The sequence below is a fragment of the Prenolepis imparis genome, unplaced genomic scaffold, assembly GCF_030444845.1.
Source record: "Prenolepis imparis isolate NDT839.2.m4 unplaced genomic scaffold, iyPreImpa1.0 SCAF_6, whole genome shotgun sequence".
NCBI classification, from domain to species: domain Eukaryota; kingdom Metazoa; phylum Arthropoda; class Insecta; order Hymenoptera; family Formicidae; genus Prenolepis; species Prenolepis imparis.
This window is the reverse complement of record NW_028141164.1, coordinates 20,055,827-20,079,387: the sequence shown is the minus strand read 5'-3', so window position 1 is coordinate 20,079,387 and position 23,561 is coordinate 20,055,827. Positions and strand designations below refer to the sequence as shown.

Below are 23,561 nucleotides of genomic sequence, written 5' to 3'. Positions count from 1 at the left end.
TCGATGTGCGGGCAAAATTCGGCAACCATCGGTACCAGTAGTGTCCGTACTGATATATTCTTTTCCTTTTCAGCACATCTTCGTATGATTTGTTGTAGTGATTGGTTTGGCTTTCTCATCATTTTTTTAAATGTTTGCATATGATTTTCATATATATACGCACTAAAATGCTGAATCGGACCAAATTTCTTCACACAAGAAATGAGGTGCACAGCTTGATGAACGTTTGCTGATACATTATGAGTTCCATACAATAATTTAAATGACAAAATAAAATGTTCCACGAGTTCTTGTGCATAATCTAATAACTCGTGGCATTTTTCGTCGCTCATAATTCTTACTGCCACATGTAGTGTCATGAAATGGTTATAGATGTCGCTGCGCAATGATCGCAATACCACTGGCCCTGTGTATAGAAGAATTTGTCTTAATTCAGTAGCCTTCCACAACTTGATAAATTTCAGTGATCTTGGCTTTCTTGCAAAATCAACTGGAATATATGATTCTATCTCACCCAAACGAGAAGATATCCGTTCTACTTCGATATGCGAAAACCGATATTCCAAGTCGCCGTCTAATAATAGGTTTAGCATTCTACGCATGATACCCAAATCTAGTAAATGCATGGGGTCATGTGGAACGTTCGTGACTGGACCAAATCCCGGAATTTCTACCAAACAACTAGTAATCCCTCGGTGATAGTATTCTTCGTCGGTTTTATTCCGAAAATCATCATCCGTTCTTGCAGGAGCATGGATTTGTGGAAAACACACCCTTCTGTTAACTAAGTCGCCTTCGACAATGCAAGTAGGACAGCTTGAATACTCCGAATGTCCTTTAGTGCATAAAACAAATGACTTAGCGGGCATGTCACATATTAAGGAGTCGATGGCACATTGTATACGAATATTGTTCACAAGTATTCCTTCCGTACATAATTGTTTCGCTTCAGTCACGAAATCTTGTAAAAAATCGTTAACATTTGTAGGTTTTTTCTCCCCGCAATATATACCGATTACAAATACGTTTTTATATGGCTTTACTGATCCCAATATGAGCCACAACTGTTTTGACGATGATTTCGATAATGGTAGACCGTGGATATTTTGATCACGCCTTCCGGAACAATCGACATATGCTTTACGATAGATTCAACGCCCTTTAATAGGCCTACATGGCAATATTCTCCGGGAGAAACAATTCTTGTTTCTGTATTTCTCGGTGTACTTAATAATGACCGCGGATCCAAAGGCAAATTTGCATGTACAGGATATCGTTTCAATTTCCGTAGCAGTGGTTTCAACGCTACGTGTGGTATGTTATACTGAACAGACCAATTCGAAAGAAATTTTTTCAAATTTTCTTCTTCAAGAATATTGTAATCACTTTCAGACTCATCCGATGTGTCTTGCGCACTTTCATCGTTTACTGCATCCATTTCCTGATAATCATCAGCCGCTATCAGTTCTTGCTCCCGTTCTTCTTCTAAATCCTGGCCTGCTTCCTCCTCTACCTCCCTTTCAACCTCTTGAGTATTTTGCTGCTCTTCAATCCCTTCCATCTCCTGATCATCTACTTCCATACCAAGTAGTTCTTGCATTTCTAGCCTCTCATTGTTAACTGTAGTAGAACTAGTTTGTGGTACATCTCGCGGAGGCGATTCAAAAAGTGAATCCATTAATGCGTTAGCTTCTTGTTCTGCAAGTCTTCGGATGTGTCGGTTAGAAATATTCCAACAACTTTTCCGCATTTTATCTATTAAATTTTATTGCGGTATAATCAAATTGGAATGCTATGAAATATGCTATGCTATAAAATCATAATGACTAAGTATTTGTTATTTAGGACGATAACAATGAGTTTGTATTTCTCATCACTATTCTATAGACAGGGACCACTCATAATGATAAGAAATACAAACTCATTGTTATTGTCCTAAATAACAATTTTCCGACAGATTTGTTTATTATATATATTTCCACTTCATCAATAATATTAAATAAATAAATTGTATTTTATTTTTTCTATAAATATATATTTTCTTCTACAACATATAATTATTAATGAAATGATAAATGAGATGATTCTTAAAAATATAAAAGTTATATAAAATAATATTAATTGAATTTAATGTAAACAATTTTTTCCATTCAAAAAATAAATTTATATTAAATAATAAAAATATTAAAATAAAATAATTCTATAAAATATAAAGTTTTATAAATAAATAATATAATATAATAATTTAAAATTAAAATTAATATCTTTGATATTACAAATCAAAAATTTAACTATTTAAATTAAATTGAAATATTTAATTCTAAAATTAATTTAATGGAATTTAATATCAAATTATTAATAAATATTTATTAATTATAATTGAATAATTTTTATAATTAAAAAAAATGACGACGACTCGCAATGACAATGTATATCGTATTCAGGATAAAAATCATTTTATAATTCTCATCTTTGGGATTACCATGCCATATTGTGTAAGATAAAATCAAAGAAATGTGTAAAAGCACAAATATGCAGTTGTGGCAATCCAGGCCATAAACTGTTGTTTTTTCAATGTTGTGGAAAAATTATTACCCAAAAAACCTGAAGCTTTGTTAGTAAGTCTATTTTTATGATCCTAATATAAGACATACGCAATTGCAAAAAATTACAAAAATTGTAAAATTTTGAGCGCATTCGATGCACTTTGATGAAAGTTAGGCCCTGCACACAATAGAGGAATAAATATTAAATATTAGGAATAAGAATTATTTTAAAATAATAAAATCGAAAAAACTCTGATATACAAATACAAATTCGAGTATAAAGAGTTCTTACTAATTTATTAGCCCTTTATATTCGAATTTGTATTTGTATATCAGAGTTTTTTCAATTTTATTTATTTTAAAATAATTTATATTCCTAATATTTTCTCTATTGTGCGCAGGGTCTTATGCTAAAAAAACTTGAAGGTAATATTTGGCCGGTATTAAATATGTGATCATCAATTTAGACAAAAATAAAATTTATTATCGCGATCGTATAATATCACTAAACGTTTATCAATAATGGTTCTTCTAATTTATCATGATCGTAATAGATCACAATTAAAAAGCAATTAATGTATAAGCAACAAATGTAAAATAAGTGATTCAAACATATATATTTTACAACATATTTTGATTCATTAGATTATTAAATATACACAAGTGTGTATGTATGACCTAAGACATTTAAAAAACAAAGAGGAAACTATATATTATAAGAAAAAAATGCGAAAATTATTTTTCTCAGTGTGTTCATCCCGATTTATTATCTCGTATTGTTTATAATATATCTATTTGAGACAGTCTATTTTGCACTTCTAATTCACGCAAAGAATAAGAAACACTTTCTGCATTGCTTTTGCTTGAATGCTGTTAGCAAGAAGTGAATCATCCTTTTAAAGACTTCAGCGCATACGCTTCATGTGTTATCATTTTTCAAGGATAACAATTAAGTGGTCTCTGTCAGGATATGGTAAAGAGGATTCAGCGTTATTTTTAATGAAATTGATGGAAAGAGGACTCGGGACTTATCTATCGCGACCGTGAAAATTCTTCAAAGATACTTTGCAATTTGTGATACAATTCTTTCCAACGATCAGCATCTAATAGATCATGAAAACGACGTTACGGTTGAATCATCCGAGGAGCGAGATTGCGTGAATGATATTAGTGAAACATGAGAGAAAGTCAATGAGCAAATAGAGGAATTATTATTTTTTCTGCGTGACGTTCAAAAATATCGATCAGCGTCGCAAATAAAATATCAACTCTGATATAACTCTGATATATATTGTTTCCTTTTTCACGAGCCCTCGCCACTACTTGTAAAATTTATGTCCGAGTGAATCTTCGCTCATTAAAAAACAAAATAAAACAGTAAAAGGTAAAACAGTGCTTAAAAACTATCAAAATTACGACTTTTTTATTACCTGCAATATATATTCTCTACTACTTCGATTGCCTCAAAATCAGTGCAATGAATATAAATGATGATCCTCCTTTCCACGTTTCCTTTCCACGTTAATTCTTTTTTGTCTTAAGCGCACAGCTTCTTCTTATATCTTTTTGGCTGGTTGATAAACGCACAGCTAAAGGCAAGACAATTGAATAGAAACAAAAACTCGTCGCGCGATGTGCCTCGTTGCGGCCACGCGCCTCATTGCGGCCACGCGCCTGCGCGCGGCGCGGCAGCATGGCAGAGAGTCCGCAATGTCCGCATTCAGCAGACTCAACAGTTGGGCAGCGTTATTAGGGGTGCTTTCCAATAAGGACACAGTGTGACACAGAGTATCATTCTATCTTTGTTGTTCACTGGTATTGAAAGAAGATAGAATGATACCACAGATTAATAGACAGATAGCCAAAGACCTGGATGAAGGCGAGACCGGCATTTCTCACTGATTTCAGCGCCATATCGTAGTAGTGGCCAATGCAGTAACTACTAACTACATTCCCAAGAAATAAGTCATTTTCGAAGTCAAAAGTCGCGTCGTTAATACGACGGTAATAGTAGTAATTGTGGGATCCCAGGTTCAAAACTTGGGATGGCATAATTTTTTTTTGTTTTTTATTATTTTATATGTATATGTTATATGTATTATTTATTACGTAGACATAAATATTCGGCATATATTTATTGTTTTTTAGATACGCATATATCTTCTTATATGTATAAAATAATCATAATATAAATAAAATATTTTTACAGAGAAATATTTTTAGAAATATTTTCTTTTTAAAAATTTATACATTTTTTAAATTTTCTTAAATAATCTAATAATGTTAGAATACACACTTTTCATAATTTACGGAAAACATTCGGATTAAAAATTTAAAAAATGTATGAATTTTTAAAAAATTAAAATATTTCTAAAAATATTTTATTTATATTATGATTATTTTATACATTTTAAATATATAAGAAGATATATGCGTATCTAAAAAACAATAAATATATGCCGAATATTTATGTCTACGTAATAAATAATACATATAACATATACATAAAAAATAATAAAAAACAAAAAAAAGTTATGTCATCCCAAGTTTTGAACCTTGGATCGATCCCCACAGTTACTACTCTTGTGTTCTCCCGCTGCGCCAGCGGTACTAATCAAAACTGTGTCTTTCTTTAGGCCTTATAACAAACATGAAAATTTCTCTAAATATCCAATATAAAAAAAAAAAAAATATTACTTACAAGGCGCATTGGACGAAAAGCTCGAACACGGATCAACTTAAATTCAATACAGATTCACTATAAAAAAGGAGATCAAAATCGGTAAAGAGTCAACCGCGATCTCTCCTTGAAAGTATTGTTAAAAAGTTACAGAATAGGGGTGCAGGGGCGAAGTCTTTTGGTAAAGTTAACGGAGTTTAGCACGGACTCGAACCAGGGGCAAAGTGTGTCGGTAAGGGGCAAAGTCTGTCGCACGGAAATGCCGGTCTTGCCTTTTTCAGACCTTTGGCTATCTGTCTATTAATCTGTGATGATACTGTGTCACACTGTGTCCTTATTGGAAAGCACCCTAGATTTTCCGCTGAATCTCGACACTGATTTGTTGGTTCTAAAAATAAGAGCCAATCACATTCGATTGCTATAAAGCGGTTTGTTCTGCTGAATTGCGTATTGGTGTTGTTTTTCACTAACAAAGCACCAGCATACTTATTTATTACACATAATTCACATTTCTACAAAATATTAAACGTGATTTACGACGTATATACAGGGTGTCTCAGACCACCCGTATCACCCTATTATATCGAAAACTGAGCGCGGCAGACAAAAATGTTTCAGACAAAAGTTGTAGGGCTTCAAGTAATGCATTACATAGTAATATTAGTATGACCTTGAAGAGTGTTGTCAAGGTCATATAAAAATGACCTTGAAATTTTTAAATGGAAGTACCTATATTTCATTCCATATTCTTGTAGCTTATCTCGAGAGCTTTTCAAAATACTATATGTAAGTCTCTTTTTATTAAGTAGTTTTCGAGTTATGGAGCTTGAAAGTTACAGTACCGCCGGCGTTAGCATTACTCAAAGTCTACCGCGCGGAGGTTGCCCGGTCGGATTTACATTTCTTTTGTATGTGCGCGCGCGTATGTCTGTGTGTGTAAATGTATGGCTAGATGCTACATGTGATTAGGCCTGATGTTCGAAATGTTTACCGTTTACTTAAATACAAGCATGTATTCTTTTCTTGAAATTATTTGTTGCATAAAGAATTTCATCGGCATCTAAAGAACGAATAGCGTCGCGTATTCTATGAATCATATTATCTCTTGTCATTGGGGGTTCGCAGTATACCAGATCTTTTACTCTTCCCCACAAATAGTAATCGAGAACACTGAGGTCCGGTGATCGTGCTGGCCAATGATGTGGGCCATATTTGCCTATCCATTTGTTTGGAAACATATTGTTCAATCGTTGACGAGCAACTATAGATGTATGCGCTGGGCATCCATCTTGCTGAAAAAACATGTTTAGGCGTAATTGTAGAGGAATATTTTCAAGCAAAAGCGGAAGATTATTTTCAATGAAATTGGCATATCGAGCACCGTTTAAGTCCTCTTCAAAGAAAAACGGCCCAACGACATGTTTTTCAATAATTCCGCACCAAACATTGACTTTCCAAACATGTTGATGGTCAATTTCTCGGAACCAATGAGGATTTTCTTGTGCCCAATAACGACAGTTCCAAGTATTTACAGACCCGTCACTTTTAAATGTGCTTTCATCAGAAAATAAAATTTTCTGATGAAAGTTTTGTGGTTGTTGACGTATCCAATTGCAAAATTCAAGTCTGTTTCTAAAATCGACAATCGTCAATGCTTGGTGAAGACTCATCCTGTACGGATGCAGCTTGTTTTCATGAAAAATCCGGTGGATCGTGGCACGACTAATACCAGAATCTCTTTCTCTACGCCTTAATGAATCGTGGGGATACAATTGAGCAGATGCAAGAATTTCTGGCGTCCTTTCCTCTATAACTGGGCGTCGAATTTGTCTACCTTTATTGTGATCAGGTTGAATAATGCCTTTATTAATAATTCGTTTACTTAAGCGAGAAAAAACATTGTATGAGTGAGGAACGCGATCTGGGTATCGTTCTCGCCACAATCTTACAGCTGCTCTAAATTGACCACCACATTCACCTAAAATAAGCATCATATCCGAAGCTTCTGTGTTTGAATACGACATAGCTGATTAATGAGAATTTCGTTACGTGCTTTTCTGCAAGAGAAGATCATTTTTCTTCGCTGGAGAGCCTGTTAATAATTCCGCTTAAGTGAATTTTATGTACGGATTAATTGTTACGCCATGCGCCGCCTAGCGGTGCTTTTTGCCGATGAAATTCTTTATGCAACAAATAATTTCAAGAAAAGAATACGTGCTTGTATTGAAGTAAACGGTAAACATTTCGAACATCAGGCCTAATCACATGTAGCATCTAGCCATACATTTACACACACACACACACACACACAGACACACAGACATACGCGCGCGCACATACAAAAGAAATGTAAATCCGACCGGGCAACCTCCGCGCGGTAGACTTTGAGTAATGCTAACGCCAGCGGTACTGTAACTGTCAAGCTCCATAACTCGAAAACTACTTAATAAAAAGAGACTTACATATAGTGTTTTGAAAAGCTCTCGAGATAAGCTACAAGAATATGGAATGAAATATAGGTACTTCCATTTAAAAATTTCAAGGTCATTTTTATATGACCTTGACAACACTCTTCAAGGTCATACTAATATTACTATGTAATGCATTACTTGAAGCCCTACAACTTTTGTCTGAAACATTTTTGTCTGCCGCGCTCAGTTTTTGATATAATAGGGTGATACGGGTGGTCTGAGACACCCTGTATATATTTACATTATTATTTTGGACGTAATTCACATAATTCGTGTGCGATATCCTCAGAATATCCCCAGAATATTACGTCTATATACGGGATATTCGGGATGAATTCCAAAAATATATGCAGAATCTACGATATGAATGCAAAATGTGATATTCTGTGTGCGATATCCTCAGAATATTCTCAGAATATTACGTCTATATACGGGATATTCGGGATGAATTCCAAAATATATGCAGAATCTACGATATGAATGCAAAATGTGATATTCTGTGTGCGATATCCTCAGAATATCCTCAGAATATACAAAATATTCTTAGCCCATTATATACTGCTTACGATATCATCAGTATATTCTCATAATGTTACGTATATGTATGGGAAATTCCATATGAATTCAGAATATACGGAGAATATCATGTGCTACCTGGGCAGAAATTTATATAAATTTAAAATCATACTATATTATCGTATGCAATTAATTACAACTGCGATTTAGTGCGATTATATATATTTATAATAAAAAATGGAAAAATGTTTATATTTGTTTTATTTGAATATAAATGCATAACGAGAAGACTAGAGGAGACCGGGGCTAGTAGGCTCAGTTCAAAGATATTATAAAATACCTCTTTTGTTATAAAATATATATTTTTTTGTTTTGAACACGCGTTTTAGATTGGTCATTACTCTAATTAAATAAAAATATATTATATAACTAATTTTTATCAGATCTATATTGATATGTTTTATTTCTTCTAATATAACAATATTGATATGTGTGCAATTGAAAACTATTAAAATCATCAAAAAAGCCCGATCTCTAAAAGTTAATAAATTATATAATTTTTTCCGTGATTCACGTATATGGCACCACTGTGCGACATCTCTCTCGCGCTATCTCTCTCACGGTCCCTAGCCTCGCGCTATCTCTCTCTTTCGTATACCTCACGCTCTCTCATGAACGCCTCGCGCTATCTCTCGTAAACGCCTCACGCTCTCTCTCTTCTAAGCGTTCTCATGGTCCTTTCCGCAGGTATAAACAAAACAGCGTATGGCATATAGCATTACGGTGAGCGCTGATGTCCAACCGCTCGAATTTATAAACAGATATTTATTACTACACTGAAAAAAGATGCTGTTAAATTAAAAAAAAATAAAGTTGCTTCAATTAAACGGCGACGTTACGGGCTGCCATCAACATAATTAGTTCATTTAATTGTATTTGTTATTGATTTTTATTTTAAATATGTATATTAAAAGAACAATATATAAATTTCAATTAATGATATAGGATATTGCATTAAAAATATATTGAATTGTAAGAACGCTACTAAATTACGAATTGAATTACATTATAGTTATAGGATTATAATATATATGATTATTAGAATGACATACATTATTCTTTCATTATAAATTTTGCTGGAATGAACTCATTTAAAATTAATATTAATTAATTTTAAAGTAATATACAACAAATGTTGTCTTGGATTAATTCACAATGGAATAAATGCAACCGTATTTTTACTTGAATCTTGTACAAGTTATATTTTATTTCATTAAATGTTATTCAATGTATAACTTACACGTTTTGCTCGATTATATTAACGATTAAATGAACCATTGATGCTTGCTCTAAAAATAAAAAAGTGATTGTTTTAAAAATATTTTTATTTGAAATATATCAATTTGTTTTAAAAGTAAACACAAAATTATTTGAGTGAATTTTGTATACATTTGAAGCTACGTTACGTATAATTATATTAAACTTAAAAATATTTTATTTGATTAAATATGTTATTCAATGTATAACTTACACTTTGCTCAATTATATTAACGATTAAATGAACCATTGATGCTTGCTCTAAGAATAAGAAAATAATTGTTTTAAAAGCATTGTTATTTGATATATATCAATTTGTTTAAAAAATAAATACAAAAATACTTAAATAAATTGCGCATGCAAATAAAGCTACAATACATATAATCATATTAATCTAATTATATTTTATTGGACTGGATATATTCAGTGATGTGCGTTTACACGTAAAAAAATTTTTTATTTTTTACGTAAAAAACGTAAATTTTTTCGTAAAGAATGTAAACATGTAAAATATGTAGAAAATTAGTAAAGAAAGGTTAGGTTGTGACCGGACGATGGGTCTTGAGAGTTCGGGAGTTATGTGATTTAGGTAGTTTTCCTACCTTTAACACGGTCGCCAGTCCGTTTCTCTAGACTACGGACAAGATCTCTGGATCCCCGGAATGAGAACCCCTTCGCCAGATGAGTACCGCTGCTGCGTTGTCTATCTGGTCCACAGACAGGACCACTGGATCCCCAGGATGAGAACCCCTGTTCCAGATGGTCACCACTGTTACTTGGTTTACCTTGTCTCTCGACAAGATTTATGGATCCCCAGGATGAGAACCCCTTCTACAGATGAGCACCTTTACCGCTTCACTGCTCGCTGTACTGCGTAGCTTCCTTTGTGAGAGACAAAGGCATAAGATGACGTCATCCAACTGTCACCTTTGTTCGTCATACGCAATGACGCAACACTCGCGTCACACGCGTTATTAATAATTAATCGGATTAATTATTATTTCAGGAATCACCAGGATGTGGCAGCTTCCCGTCTATGCATCAGGATCTGTCCAGGATTCCCCGAAGACGTCTCCACGCACAGGATTTCGTTGATGGTTAAATGAACGGGCACACGTTTTATATTATAAATATAAAATATTTATTTAAAAAAATATAAAACTAAATATATATATATCTCCCGTCACTTCCAAAAACAAAATAAAACTTCTGCGTACAAATAAAATAAAAGTATTCTATGTTTCAAATTGCACGACTGACTCATGCGTGCACGGCGGTGGTCGCGAGAGCAATGAGCCTCGGTCCCTCTCTCGGCTCTCCTTTTATAGGCGCGAGCCCCCACTCTGCAAGATGGCGAGCTCCTTACGCCAGCGCCTCCTATAATTGCGCACAAACGTCTTAAACCTAAATATTATATTATATTGTTCGCGCTTACCGCTAACAGTTTAACAAACGCTTATTCTATCGCAATTAATATTAGTAATAACATAAAGATTAAATAATAAACTAAATCTATTATTCTTATCCTCATCAATGGTAAGTACCATTGATGGTAACCCTGAGTATCGGTAACCTTACCGACTGTGCTCGGTCGGTAAGTCGGTCAGGTTTTGTGTCGGCCTTACGGTCGGTCACTTATCGTCCGTCGGTAATGTGTCCGGCTCGACTTGCTAAGTGTTTTCGGGTCGGTTAGTTACCGACCGTCGGCTGTCGGTAACTTATTGTCTTGCATCACTTTAGTTACCTTAAAAAAAATCTGCAGCGGCCGATCTCTTTATCTCGACCTTTGCTGTTGTAGCTGGGCTGTCATCTCCTGCGCAGTCCATTTGTTTCCCGGTCGTCGTTGTCTCCGGCTTCCTCTTCGGGATCTTGAAGACTGGGGCCTGCATCCGTGTCAGCTGGACTTCCGGCTGCAAGGTTCGGTTAGGTTAGGTTAGGTTAGGTTATACTCCCCTCGGTCGATGAAGGTTCTCAAGGGTGAGATCATCGAGGACGGTGAAGAGGCGGAGGCGGAGAAACGGGAAATCCCTGATCTCCCCGCCTCCGAAATTATAGCGGAGGTCAACAAAGTTGTCCAGGTGATTAGGAAAATTTCCTCTTTCACCAAAGGGTACAAGGGGACCTCCCGCAAAGTCCTCAAGGAAGCGGCAGAGGTGGTCACAACGGCTACTAAAGAATTATGTCGCCGGACGGCAAATGAGGAGAACCTCAAGCTGAGGGAGGAAAACCGCCAATTGAAAGCGGAAATAGCCTCCATGAAGCGGACGGTTCAAGGATTTCGGGTGGAAATTCGGAATCTGAGGGAGGAATTTGTCACCTCCGGAAAAGGGGGTGACAATCTGGCCGCCAAGGAGGACACGTCTCTAGCCAACCTCAAAACGAAGGGGAAGTGCAGCGACAAGGGCGTTGCACCGAGATCCTGTCAACAGGAGAGCGAACTTGCAATAGGCAACATAGAGGCCTCGATCATCAAACAAGTAGGTGAGATGATCAATGCAAGATTCGCGGCGGTCGAGGAGAGGCTCCCACCGGAAAGGAGCTTTCGACCTCCGGTGGGAGCTTCTGCCAATAAGACAGTACCGGCAGGGGCGAAGGCTCCAAAAACATATGCTGCAGCAGCAGCTGCAAAATCCGGGGACGAGCCCAAGGAGAAGAGGGTGCTGAGGAGCATGACTCGTCAACCTCCGCAACCCCCAAAGAACTCCGCTCCAACAAAGAGCGGGCCAAAAGTTGGCGTGACGGCAGTGCAGAAACCGAGGATTACTTCAATCCAAGAGGTCTGCACTGACGTCAAAATACTCTCTGCTCCTCATAACAGGAAAGAGGAGCAGGAGTGGATGGTGGCGGAGGCGAGGAAGAAGGGGAGCAAGAAGAAGAAGGGGACGAAGAACTCCGAGAATCCTCCTCAGCCTATCGGGAAGGAGGCAAGAGCTCTACCGATAGTAGCGGCAGCGAATCGGGGAGCAGCAGCGAAAAAGGGTACAGCGGCAAAGGAGACCAGTGGAGCGGCTGAAAAAGGATCCAGCCGACCAAAGGTCAACATCCGCCCCCCCAGGAGAGCGGCAATCCATATTAGCATGCCATCTCATGGGGGAAACGAGATGGAGACCACGGACGCCGACGGAGTGGCGACCCAACGGTCTTTGGGCGAAGCGATGGCCGGAATCCAGAAGGAGATTCGTCTGCAGGATTTCGGCATTTCGTCGTTGAAACCAAAGAGGGCCGCCACTGGGGGCCTATTGTACGAAGTGGCCGGGGAGGGGAATGCCGAAAAGGCGAAACTGTTGGCGGAGGCCTTGAAGAAGTCCCTTGAACCCAAGGGAATCAGGGTCTCCGTCCCTGTAAAGAGGTCGGAGATGCGTATCTCCGGCCTGGACGACTCTGCGACAGCAGAAGGCGTCTTGGCCTCATTGGCTGGGGCAGGAGGCTGTCTCGAGGGGGATATCAGGATCGGGAAAATATCCAGGTCCCCCCGGGACGGCCTGAGTTCTTGCTGGGCGCAAGTCCCGTCTATAGCGGCCAGTAAGATAGCGAAGGCTAGCCCACTGATGGTTGGTTGGACCACAGTGAAAGTGGAAGTACTGGAGGCCCGCCCGCTACAGTGCTTCAGGTGCATGGGCGCGGGTCATACCCGCGCTACATGCAAGGCAGAAACAGACCGCAGCGGTCTTTGTTACCGCTGCGGTAAAGCCGGGCACAAGGCGGGTGGATGCACAGAGCGGCCTTGCTGCCCGTATTGTAAAGATCACGGGCGCAAGGCCGACCACAGGTACGGGGGGAGGGCCTGCTCCTATGCGAAAATAACAAAAAGGGGAGGGAACAGAAGTAGGCAGGAGCAGGAGCCGAAAACAAAAGTAGAAGGGGCGGTCAAGGGGAAACAAGAACCCGAGAAGCCAGCTCAAGTGAGAGCTGCTAAGGAGACTAGCCTGGAGGGGGTGAGCAAGGTGTAATTATGCCTCGTGACAATGCTCATCTCCTCCAGGTTAATATTAACCACTCGGCCAGGGCGCAAGACCTGCTCATGCAGCACCTGGCGGAGTGGAGCATCGACTTAGCGGTAGTGGCGGAGCCGTACCAGGTCCCACAGCAGGGAAACTGGCTGGGGGACACTTTGGGCTCTGTTGCCATTGTTGGCAAAGGCGAGAGGGAAGCCCTACCATTATCCCTAATGGGGAAAGGGGAGGGCTTTGTGTCCGGAAGATGGGGGGAAACCGTCGTGGTAGGGGTGTACTACTCTCCCAATAGGGATCTCATCCAGTTTGAGGAGTACTTGGGTAGGTTGGCGGATGAAATAAGCCGCCACCTCCCGGGCCGAGTCTTGGTCATGGGGGACCTAAACGCCAAATCTGATGCGTGGGGTTCCCCCGTGACCAATGCAAGGGGTGAGATCCTGGAAGAGTGGGGGGCACAACTCGACCTTCTGGTCATCAACAGAGGGTCAGAGTTTACCTGCGTGCGGGACAACGGGGGATCCATCGTAGATGTTACATGGGGATCCCCTCAAGCCGCACGTATGGTAAGTGGCTGGCGGGTGATGGTGGGGTCGGAGACCCTATCGGATCATAGAAATATAAGGATGGAGGTCTCTGACCCTTCCTTAGGACGCCGGCCACGCCCCCGGGAGGAAAGACGCGGTGCACCCCTGCCCCCCCGATGGGCGCTTAAGCGCCTTGACGAGGACGCCTTAATGGCGGCCGCCACAGCCAAGGCGTGGGAGGAACCTCCCGCGCCTGACGCCTGCGACGCAAACGAGGAGGCGGCCTGGTTCCGATCGGCAATGGTGGAAATTTGCGATTCCGCCATGCCGAGGAGCCAGGCCAATCATAAGAAGAGGGGGGTGTACTGGTGGTCTGAGGAGATATCACGGTTACGCGCAACGTGCATCCGTTCGAGACACCGGTACACCCACTGCCGACGCAGGCGTCACACGGTTGACGAGGCGGCCGAGCTGTTGGAGGTATATAAAGAGGCGAAGAGATCCCTCCAACGAGCCATTAAGGAGGCCAAGGCCCGGGCCTGGGACGAGCTCCTGGAGACCCTCAATAAGGATCCGTGGGGGCGTCCATACCGGATTGTAAGGAAGAAGCTGCAGTCCGGTGGACCCCCGATCACAGAGGGTCTCCAACCCGACGTGTTAGAGGAGGTGGTCACCACTCTCTTTCCTCCGGACGCGGAGGAAGAGGGCGGGGACAGACCCTTGGGTCCAATAGTCCAAAATCAATGGACGGAGGACCTAAGGGTCACCGGGAAGGAGCTCGTCCAAGCGGTTAAGCGGCTCCGGGCTAAGAACACTGCTCCGGGGCCGGACGGAATACCGGGCAAGGCCTGGGCCATGGCCCTAGGCGTCCTCGGGGGCCGTCTGAGACAGTTGTTTGACAGTTGCCTCAAGACGGGACGGTTTCCCAATATTTGGAAGGAGGCCAAACTGGTTCTCCTTAGGAAAGAGGGGCGCCCCGTAGACTCACCTGCGGCGTACCGCCCCATTTGCTTATTGGATGAGGCGGGCAAGCTATTCGAAAGAATAGTAGCTGCCCGCCTCAGGGACCACCTATCGCGGGTAGGACCCGACCTGGCGGAATGCCAATACGGATTCCGAGAGGGCAGATCGACGATCGACGCTATTATGCGCGTCAAGGCCCTCTCGGATGAAGCAACGGCAAGGGGCGGCGTGTTGATCGGGACGAGTTTAGATATCTCGAACGCGTTCAACACGCTGCCCTGGGAATGCATCCGCGAGGCACTCCGGTACCACCGGGTGCCTCGGTACATTCAGGATGTGGTCGGGGACTACTTCAGCGATAGGTGGATATCCTACACGGGGCGGTACCAAACGCCGCATCGCAGGAGGATGAGTCGGGGGGTTCCGCAGGGGTCGGTCTTAGGACCACTCCTGTGGAACCTCGGATACGATTGGGTGTTGCGGGGCGCACTTCTCCCGGGCATGCACCTAGTGTGTTACGCTGACGATACGCTGGTGCTTGCCCGGGGCGACAATTGGGAGGGGGCCCGCCGACTTGCATCGGTGGGTCTGGCACTCGTCGTTGGACGGATCCGCGCTTTGGGACTGAAGGTGGCCCTCCAAAAGACCGAAGTTATTCACTTCAACGGTCCAAGGAGGGGACCACCTCGGTCCCATATAGAGGTAGAGGGAGTCCGAATGGAGGTGAAGTCCCATTTGAAATATTTGGGACTCACGCTCGACAGCCGATGGAACTGGCGGGAACACTTCTGTCGCTTAGCCCCCCGGATAAGGGCAGCGGTCAACAGTATTGGTTGCTTGCTGCCCAACATCGGGGGGCCGAGGGAGAAGATCCGTCGCCTCTACATGGGGGCGATCGGATCCATGGCGCTCTACGGGGCACCTGTGTGGGCGGGCGACCTGATGGTACCCAGTCAAAGACTGCTGCTAGGTCTGCAGCGAAGGCTGGCCATCAGAATCGTCCGCGGTTATCGCACGATCCCCGTGGAAGCGGCATGCGTGGTGTCGGGGTCGATACCCTGGACCCTGCTGGCGGAGGTGTACAAGGAACTGTACGAGCAGAGGAGGGACCTTCGCCAGCGGGGCCTGGCCCTGACACCGAAAGCGGCAGAAGTGGCCCGGCAAAGGGCAAGACAGCGCGCAGTGGAACGATGGTCGGAGGAACTACTCCGACCGAGGGCCGGTCTGCGCGCTGTCCAAGCAATTCAGCCGGTTCTATCGGATTGGCTGTCGAGAGATTTCGGACTCTCTTATAGGGTTGTGCAGGTGCTCACCGGGCACGGGTGCTTCGGTGAGTACCTGCACGATAAGGCGCGGAGGGAGCCAACGACGAAGTGCCACCACTGTACGGAGGTCAGGGACACGGCGCAACACACAGTGGAATTCTGCCCAGCATGGGCGGAACAGCGCCGTGCCCTGACCGATGCAATAGGGGGAGATTTGCAGCTCTCCAGCATGGTCAAGGCCATGCTGGAGAGCAAAGAAAAGTGGAGCGCCGTCGCCTCCTTCTGCGAGGACGTCCTAACGCGGAAGGAGGTGGCGGAAAGGGAGAGAGAGGAAGACCCGGACGCCGACCCGATGCGTCGCAAGAGGGCTGGCGTCCGGAGAAGGAGATTCGCCGCAGCCGCGGCGAGAGGATAGCGGGAAGGAGTTGTGCGAAGAGGGCGGGATCGGGAGAACAGTGTTCCCCAGATCCCGCCTCGGAGGGGGGGGAGAGTCGTTCCTCTAGGGGGACGGCTCTTCCCCTCGCGAGGAGGTTCTCTCGGGGACCGTGGCCGAATCCCAACCCCCTCTGGGGGCGGAGGGAGCCCGATCCCCGGAAGAAAACCAAAAGAGAGGCGGAACGGAGGGGACACGATCCTCGCCCCACGGGACGAGGTTCACGGGCCCCTCCCTCCCGCTTAGGGATACTCCCTCTCTCGAGGGGGTCTTCCGAGAGGTGCCCCCCCCGTGTCACGGCCGAATCCTAACCCCCTCCGGGGGCGGAGGGAGCCGTGACACGGGGGGGCGGAGGGCTCGCAGGATCTTTGGAGCGGGGGCTTCGGAGATCCACTGCACGCGGGCTCTCACGAGGGGGAAGAGAATGGGTGGCCCCATTCTCTTCCTTCCAGGACCGGGGTAAAACCCGGTCCTTTTTATCAAGGTTTGGAGCGCAAGCTCAGCGTGCAGCGACCCCGGCGTATGCGAAAGCGATTCCCGGGGTCGCTGCACAAGCGCTCAGAGGGCCACCGTGTGGTTTTAGTGGGTCGGGGGAGTCCCCGGGACGCATTTGAGTCCCGGTGGGCGTTGATCCCAGCCCCACATAACCCTCTCACCTCCCCCGAGGTGCGAGGGTATGCGGTCGCGCATTTCCACACGTAAAAAAAAAAAAAAAAAAAAAAAAGGTTATACTCCCCTCCCTCTCGTGGGATGCGGCCTTGCCGTGGCGAGAGGGCTCACCCCTTGCAAGAGGATAGTCTTGCAAGGGGTGCTAACAGCATCCCGTACCCGAGTAGCGTCGGGTACATCAACTCCCCGAGTCTGGGGAGTTTCCCCAGTCCTGGGGAGCCCTCCCTGTGGGAGGAGGGGGCCCACTTCCCCTATAGAGCTTCGGCTCGTATGTGGTAGAGGATGGCGACCTTGAATACAAACGCCCGGTGGTATGGCACCGTTAGGGGATGGACATTGCACGGCGCCTCTGGCGCTGTCCTCCCTCCATGCTTTTGCGGCTTGTGCCGCTGGGATTTCCTCCTCCGTGCTCTGGGGGGGGGTTTTCGGGGTTTCTCCGGGGATTTCCCCCGGGTTTTGCGGGGGTGGGGATCTCGTGCGGTGCGGGCCGCGGGGGTGGGGACCGACCGTGACTACCCGAGGGGCATCGCCCGGAGGGAGTCACGGTGGTCAGTCGCCGGGGCCGTTCGGACGTATTCCGAAGCGGGGCCCGGCGACAAGAAGTACCCCAGGGTGCCGGTTGGGAGTCCCCAGGCTGGGTAGCCTGGGTCTCCGTCCCGGCGTCCCTGGGGGGTAGCCGCGCCCGGGCCACTCGGACGTATTCCGAGCTCGGGCCGGGCGCGGCGTGGAGGTCACGCGTGGTTACCCGAGGGGCTCTGCCCGGAGGGGTTACCCAAGGGGCATAGCCCGGAGGGTGCCACGCGGGCCTGCCGCCGGGGCCGCTCGGACTTATTCCGAGGCAGGGCTCGGCGGCGAGAGTAGGTACTCCTGGCCGGTCGGGACCGTTTCCCCTTCCGAACCGGCCGGTCAGGAGAGGCGTGGTCCCTTCCGCTGGACGTGATTCCCGGCGGGGGGACGTGCTGGTCGCCACGGCGGGCAAGGTGTGGACGGGGAGCGGCGTCCTCACCCCAACCGTCCGTGGGGCCCCCTGGGTGGCGCCACCCCCAGCGGTGCCCGCGCTGTCGGAGGCGCGGGACCCCCGAAAAACCCGTGTGCGGTGTCACAGCTTCACACGGGGGAGTAAGGGGCTGGAGCCGGGCCAGGGGGGGTCTTTATCCCCTCTGGTTTCGGCATAGGTGGGCTCCCGGTGAGTCCACCGGGCCCGGCCGGCGGAGTGTGCCGGTCACGTTTCGGGCACTTCGTCGGTCGGTGGGAGATACGCCGGCCCATCGAGCCGCTGGGGGTAGTGGGATTAACCAAAAATGACGGATCTAATTACAACAAAAAAAATAAATGCGGGCGGTAACCCCTCGTTTACAGCGGGGGAGAACGGAGAAGAAGGAGAGAACAGGAGGGCGACGAGGAGCGGAGCAAGCTCGGCTCCCAACACCCCTGTCTCCACTACAACTGAGGGGGCCTTGACTCAGGAACGGGTCAGGAATCTTATAGGGGATGCTTCTCCCAGAGTGGTTCTGGACCGCGTGCAAATGGGAACAGAGGAGGCTGTTGGGGGAACGTTCGTCCCTCCAACAGACTATAAAAAGCGGGAGAGACTCATGAGGGACAAACGCCGGAAGAACGTAAGGACTGAAGGCTATTCAAAGACGAGGACGTTAGGGACATCCTTGACCCCTTTGTCTGCGGCGTTAAAGAGCGACGATGAGGGGGATGCGGAGGAGAACCGGAGTAGAGATAGGTCCTCCCTCAACTCTGGTTCGGAGCAGGAGGAAATGGACATCATGGGGACTACTTCCGTTGACGTCCAAAAAATAAGGAAGGGAATGCCTTATAGCACAGGGCTGAAAATCGGCGTGCAAGCAGTTCGCCGCCAAATGAAGAAGGAGGAGGAAGAAGATACCTACCTCCAAGCGGATAGAGAGCTTAGAGAAAATTGGCTGGAGGGGTGTAGCACCCGCTCCATGCAGGTCCTTCTGGGATGCCCCTCTGAGGAGAGGATGGAGGACCAACGCGGGCTCAGGGATCTCACTGCCACAGAGATCGTTGCAGAGACAATGAAGAGTGTGGGGGCGATTAAGAAAATATCCACTTTTACGAAAGGCTACAAGGGTACCTCTCGTAAAACTCTTAGGGAAACTGCCGAGGTTTTTACCTCGGCAGTGATGGAATTATGCCGCCGAACACAAAGCGGCGAGTCTAGGAGGCTGTTAGAAGAAAATAACAGGCTTAAGGAGGAACTAGCCTTAACGAGGCAAAATATGGAAAAAATCTTAGGGGAGGTCCAGGTACTGAGGGGAGAAATCGCTTCCCTTCAACGAAGGGAGGCTTTCCTTGCCTGTACCCCCTCCCCCATGGAAATCTCCACCCAGTCTTCCCGAAAGGGAGAAGGGGCTGCTATGAGGATAGGGGAGGGAGATAGTAAGCCCCCCACCACCACCCTGGGGGGAAATCCCAATTTCATCGCCATGGAGGCCAACATCTCTAAACGGATTATGGAGATGGTCTCGGCCCGTTTGGCGGTGGTCGAGGAGAGGCTCCCGGCGGATAAAGACTTCCGCCCCGAGCTCGGGAATTCCTTCTCTAAAAAGAGGGAACCGCCTGGGGCCGCCCCCCCGACATCATACGCAGCAGCGTTGAAGTCCGGGGGGAGGGTCCGGGAGGAGATGCTCGAGAGGGCTAATCCCTCTAAAGCTTCCACATCCCGAGAGGGGCGGAAAAAAGCTAAAGGCGCTGCGACAGCGCAGCCTTCCAAAGCCCCAGCAGCTCCACTAAGGAAGTCCGACACACCGCAGCAGACTAAGATAGCTGTGGAAAAGGGCAGCTTCACCAAAGTGGAATCAAGGAGGAGCAAAAGGAAGGCCAATAAGCCTTCCGTAGAAAAGGCGCAGCCCCCAAAAGGAAGTTTGCCTAAAGGGGGCAACGCCGAGAAGAAGAAGGGGACTCCTAATAAAGAGGAAGCAGTGCGCCTGAAGGCTGGGGATACCCCTCAGCCTCAGGCGAAGAAGAAAACCAAAGTCCACCCCCCCAAGAGAGCGGCTATACTGATTAGTATGGCCGTTCAGGGGGGGGACGCTATGGAGGTGACGGATTCCGCCGGGCAACCTGTTAATAGGCAACTCGGGGAGCTTGTAGCGGGGGTCCAAAAAGATGTTCGTCTCAAGGACTTCGGGATCCCCACTCTCAAGCCGAGAAGGGCTGCTACTGGCGGCATCCTCTACGAAGTAGTAGGAGAGGGGAGCGCAGACAAAGCGCAGAAACTTGCGGAGACCCTCAGGGCGGCTCTGGAGCCGAAAGGAGTGAGGGTCTCCGTACCCGTAAAGATGGCCGAGCTCAGGGTTTTTGGCCTAGACAACTCGGCATCCCCAGAGGGAATAGTCGAGGCCTTAGCCTCAACTGGGGGCTGTCCTGAGGGGAACATCAAGGTGGGTAAAATCACCAGATCCCCTAGGGGCGGTCTGGGGAGTTGCTGGGTGCAATGCCCGGCTCTTGCAGCCAGCAAGATCCTGCGCTCGGGTCCAATACAAATAGGATGGATCACGGCAAGAGTAGAAGCCCTGGCGGCTCGTCCACTGCAGTGCTACAGATGCATGGGAGCGGGCCACACCAGGGCCACGTGTACGGCCGAGGTGGACCGCAGCGGACTATGTTACCGCTGCGGAAAGCCCGGCCATATAGCTGCCGGCTGCACAGACCGGCCTTGCTGCCCGTTCTGCCGTGACAATGGGCGCAAGGCTGATCACCGGTACGGGGGAGGGGGATGCTCCTACTCCCGTGCCGGAAAGAAAGGGGGGGTCAAAAACTCAAAAGAGTTAAGAAAAGATAAGGATAAGAGGAAGGAGAAAGAAGGAGAGACAACTCCCCCCCCCAAGGATGCGGCCCAAGTGGCCCCTAGGGAGAATTGCCAGGAGGAGGCGGCTGTGCAAACATAAATGTTGCACAATAGCCGCCTTCTCCAAACAAATATTAATCACTCCGCCAGGGCGCAGGACCTATTATTGCAGCACATGGCGGAGTGGAATATTGACTTGGCGGTGGTGGCGGAGCCATATCAGGTCCTCCCAAGAACAAATTGGTTAGGGGACACAGTGGGCTCCGTCGCCGTTATTGGGGACAGGGGGTCAAATTCCCTCCCGCTCTCCATTGAGGGGAGCGGTGAGGGATATGTGATCGCAAAATGGGGGGAGATCGTCGTGGTAGGGGTCTACTTCTCGCCAAACAGGGACCTTGCCCAATTCGAGGCATATCTGGGACGGGTGGGGGCGAAGATTAACCGTTTCCTGCCCGGCTTGGTATTGGTCATGGGGGACCTCAATGCCAAATCTGGCGAGTGGGGTTCTCCCGTGACCAATGCAAGGGGCGATGTCCTTGGTGAATGGGGGGCGGAGCTCGATCTCTTAGTCTTAAACAAAGGATCGACTCACACCTGTGTGCGGCAGAACGGGGGATCAATTGTCGATGTGACATGGGGATCTCCCAGAGCTGCGCGCATGGTGACCGGCTGGCGTGTGATGGGGGGGTCTGAGACTCTCTCTGATCACAGATACATACGGATGGAGGTCTCGGACCCCTCCTTGGGCAGTCAGCCGCGCTCTCCAGGCGGGGGTAGACCACTGCCCCCCCGATGGGCGCTCAAGCATCTCGACAGGGACGCCTTAAGGGTGGCCGCTATTGCAAAGGCGATGGAGGAAACTCCCGCGCCTGGTGCCTGTGACGTGGATGAAGAGGCGGCCTGGTTTCGAGCGGCCATGACCGATATATGTGATACGGCCATGCCGCGGTGCCAGGCCGACAACAATAAAAGGAGGAGAGTGTACTGGTGGTCCGCGGATATAGCGAGGCTCCGAGCCATATGTATCCGGACAAGGCGCAGGTACACCCGTTGTCGTCGCAGGCGCCATGAAGAAGCAGAGGCGGCCGAGCTGTTGGAGGGATATCAAACTGCAAAGAAATCCCTTCAGCGAGCCATCAAGGAGGCGAAAGCTCAGGCATGGGACGAGCTCCTGCAGACCCTTGATAGGGACCCGTGGGGGCGCCCTTATCTGATCGTTAGAAAGAAACTGCGATCAGGGGGTCCGCCGATCACGGAGGGTCTCCACCCTCGATTCTTGGAGGAGGTCGTCTCCACTCTCTTCCCCTGTGACAGCGGAGAGGAGGGTGGGGAAGGACCAGCAGGTCCTGAGGTCCAAACTAACTGGACCGAGGACTTGCAAATAACGGGGGAGGAGCTCACCTGGGTAATCCGCAGGCTTCGGGCAAAAAATACCGCCCCGGGGCCTGATGGGATCCCAGGAAAGGCCTGGGCTATCGCGCTGAGCACTCTCGGAGGCCGGATGAGGCAGTTGTTTGACAACTGCCTCAAAATGGGACGTTTCCCCCGCATATGGAAGGAGGCGGGACTCGTTCTGCTAAGAAAAGAGGGGCGCCCCGCGGACTCTCCCGCGGCGTACCGTCCCATCTGTTTGTTGGACGAGGCGGGCAAGCTCTTTGAGCGTATTATTGCGGCCCGCCTCAGACTGCACCTGTCGCGGGTAGGGCCCGATCTGGCGGACTGCCAGTACGGATTCCGAGAAGGTCGATCTACGATAGATGCGGTACTGCGCGTGAAGGCCTTCTCGGATGAGGCGGTCCGCCGGGGCGACGTGTTGTTGGCGACGAGCCTTGATATATCGAACGCCTTCAACACGTTGCCCTGGAGATATATACGAGAGGCGCTTCGCTATCACGAAGTGCCTCTTTATATTCAGGAGGTGATCGGGAACTATCTTAGTGATAGGTGCATCACATACAGGGGACGGTACAAACAGCTGCACACAAGGGAAGTATACTGTGGGGTTCCGCAGGGTTCGGTCCTTGGACCAATCCTGTGGAACCTTGGATACAACTGGGTGCTGCGGGGCGCCCTCCTCGCGGGCCTGCACCTGGTGTGTTATGCCGATGACACGCTGGTGCTGGCCCGTGGGGATAATTGGGACGAAGCCGCACGCAGATCGCGCGCGGGGGTGACTCTCGTCGTTCGCCGGATTCGCGCATTGGGATTAAGGGTGGCCCTCCAAAAAACAGAGATCATGTTCTTCTCCGGGGAACGAAGGGGAGGGCCACCCTGGTCCCATATCTCGGTAGAAGGGGTCCGAATGGAAGTAAAGCCCCAGATGAAATATCTGGGACTAACACTTGATAGCCGTTGGGACTGGAAGGATCACTTTCGTCGCTTGGCCCCTCGAATTAGG

The 23,561-nt window shown here is 47.1% G+C and overlaps 1 pseudogene; it reads right to left on the bottom strand.

The window, feature by feature from the left end:
- Positions 1–355: 355 nt before the first annotated feature.
- Positions 356–1,704, bottom strand: LOC145937972 (uncharacterized; annotated as a pseudogene).
- Positions 1,705–23,561: the final 21,857 nt, after the last annotated feature.